This window comes from Centroberyx affinis, unplaced genomic scaffold (genome assembly GCF_046629955.1).
Source record: "Centroberyx affinis isolate AG114_WGS23_722 - 3 ecotype Tasmania unplaced genomic scaffold, CSIRO-AGI_Caff_v1 ptg000617l_1, whole genome shotgun sequence".
NCBI lineage: Eukaryota > Metazoa > Chordata > Actinopteri > Beryciformes > Berycidae > Centroberyx > Centroberyx affinis.
This window is the reverse complement of record NW_027279247.1, coordinates 39,507-42,889: the sequence shown is the minus strand read 5'-3', so window position 1 is coordinate 42,889 and position 3,383 is coordinate 39,507.

Sequence of the window (3,383 nt, the reverse complement as noted above, 5' to 3'; positions counted from 1 at the left end):
GCTTCCCCTCTCACCATGCGATTGCCAGTCTGGAGCTGGTGCAACAGGCAGGGCTGTCATCCACAGATCAGAGGCAACAATAGCGTCTTCCTCCGCCGCCTTTGAATATGTCACTGTGGGAACAGCATAATCAACCCCATGTCACCACCAGCTGCTCCCTCCGGACCACATTAGAATAAACAACAGGCACGGAAGAGGCAGAGGTATAAAGAGAGAAGACGAGAGGGTAGGAAAGACAGCGGTACACTTGTTGTGTGCCGCCAATGGAAAGATGATATTGTTCCTTGTTATTTGGCCCGGTGTCAACGCTGCGCTCCATCTGTGGCCGCTGGTGAATGAGGAGGCATAAAGCACAACTTGAGGCCAACAACTGAAGCATGGAGAGGCATGGAGACCCTCCTCTGTGCATCTGTGTCAGGCACAGCATATCCTCTACATGCTTTCTCACTAGAGACTGGTGGGGCACAAAGGGGTCTGCGATGGTTCGTTCAGGGACAAATGATCAAATCTGCCATTTCATGATGTATTCCAAATATATTTTGAGAAAACGATTTACTTTCTTCTTGCACAGCTCCTCTCACTTATGGATGCATGGTTGCTTATGCACATATTTGATTTTTTGATTGATTTATTATAGTGTCTTAGATCTGAAAGATGCCCCACCCTGAAAACACCTTAACACATGTAGTACAACACACACACATAGAAATAAGATAAGACAAGATAGCACTTTATTGATCCCCTTGGGGAAATTCAGGTGCTACAGCAGCAACTGGGGGAACAGTACCAAGGAAATCAAGTGCTGGAAGATAATAAAATAAAAGAGGTAATAAAATAAAAAAAAGGTAATGTACATAATATAAAACTATAGAGACAGGGCAAATAATGCAAATAAATGCAAACAGGCAAGACACAAGCAAAGGGAGATACATCAGGAGTCCATTCGTAAATAAATACATACAAGATAAATTAAAATAAAACAAAACACCTGGATCCATTTTGTACAAAAAAGGCTGTAAACAGCACCTATTTATATGTATATGTATATGTATAGTTCCAACATACACGGCACAATAGGTTATATTATAAGGAAAATCTTTACAGTAGTGCAAAATTTATTTGAGGAATCTATGGATACAGAATATTCTCTTCTCTTCCATGCACATTTACTTTGCTAAAAGAAAAACTTCCTCCTTAAAGAGACATTTTAGTATAAACTCATCACCAGCCCAAAATAGATCAGGTTTTTTGGTTTGTATTTTTCAAAAACTGATTCTGTAGTGTACATAAGTGTACATAATCGCTGTTCTTCAGGTCGGCCTTTAAATCTGCCAACCTCAACATAAATATGTTCAGACAATTTGGCTACTATGGCTGCACAGATTTACCAGTATCTCTTTGAATGAAAGACGGCGGAGAGACAAAGAGGGATGAAAACAGAAGTAGTCCAGCGCCATGACCACAAGAGCTAGCACTGTTATTTGTTATGAAAGATTTCAGGCAGGGATGATATGTTCTGTGACAATAGTATGTCCTTGGGAAACTCAGACAAAATGTGAATGGGGGCTTGTCATCATCTTTGACAAAGTACCTGTACAGAGGAGGCATGCTTCCAATTTCTCTGAGGTCAAACACAGGTCGCCTTCAAAGTGAATGTAACATTTTGAGGCAAGCATGCCTCCAAAAACTCCAAAACTCCAAAAGTCAAAATGTGCTGCATTCGCCTTGAATAAAAATAAGTAGTAATTTAATTTTTTTACCACTGTATATACAGTTATGTGATATATTACTGCAAGTATATTACATCAAATATAGGTTGTGTAATCCATAGACTAGTCCCTATCCAGCCTGTTTCAAGTGCCCTCTCACTAGCCAAGATCTCCTCTCAACTCCAGTACCTGTGAATTATACAAAATGATGCGTTCTCCATTGATTTTATCAGTCCACTGCAGTGCCTAGTAATCCCATTATAACATGTCTGTTAGTACAATAGCTAGATATGGCCTGAATAAAGGCAGCCTTTTCTTTGCCTTGTCAAAGGTAGGCTGCCTTCCAAATTACTTCTTCAGAAGTTAAAAGGCCCACTGCCTAATCAGTCTATTATACCAGACTAATAGATGACCAGTAATTGCAACTAATAACTTATTACTCATCTACACAAATATTCTAATAGCATGTATTTAGAAGCCAATTTTTTCAATGGACATAGTCAGGAGGGTGGGGGGTTCCTATTCACAAGCCAGATAGACAGCAACACAAAGAAATACTCCCACAAAGGAAGCTTAGAAAGCAACCTGTAGCATGTTTTTTCTTCTCTTAGCTGGATTAATATCTAACCTTATTCATGGGGATGTGAAACCCCAGCTTCGTCTTCATCTCCAGCGCTGTCTAGCAGCAGGGCTTTGTTTGGTGCCTGGGCCCCTTTTGAGAGAGACGGCGCAGGGAATTATAGATAATGTCCTCTATCCTCTCCCCCTGCTAGCCTGCTAGGCCTCAGACACAGTGGGGACCAGAGAGGTGGACACACTGTACATGATTTGAGCTGCATCAGCCATTGTAGGCCCGACAGGACTCACAGGTGGAAATGCATTCACTCACAGCCAGGCGGCAAGGAATTACCTATGAGACAAAGTAATATATCCCAGTGTGCAGTACATGGTACTCACAATTGTTTTGTTACATCTCCTCATAATATTTGGTGCGTTTGGGCAATTTGTTCATTTTTTATGATGTGTAAAATTTTGTATTATTTTGTATTTTGTAATAATTGTATTGTCCACTAAAGAGAGGCAAACTTCAACATATGCTAAAGCTCTTAGATGATCGCTGCCATTTGGCTTTATTGGACATACAGAACATCAATTCCATATCTAAAAAATATATATTTGCATGTATACGTTGTCATAGTCCGTAAACACATGCTTTCAACTGAGTCCACACTTGGGATGAGGCATCATTAACAAATATGTTTATTGACCGCCGTGCATTGAGGATTGAATGGGCAGAGTACAATGGGGGTAGTTAAAGGGGCAGGACACACAAAAACCCACTGGGAGTATACAGCCCCCGCTGATCAATGACCTCATCCAGAGTCAGTTTCTCTTTCAAAGGCGGCGAGACCAAAGAGCAGAGGGGCCTTTTCAGCCCCACAGATAACAAACCAACACCAGACACCCAATAAAGAGACTTCCACTTCATTTAAAAGCAATTAATATTCTTGGCTGGCCGGCGTGATCCCTTTGGTGTGGCAGGTCTGTACACGCCCCCTGCACTGTAATGGAGTTGACTGGTTAACTTTGAGTCTGTGGCCAGTGTTGGCTGCCCGGGTGAGAGCGCTGATGCGCAGTGAGACACAGTGTTTAGATCACAGTGAATGGACCTGT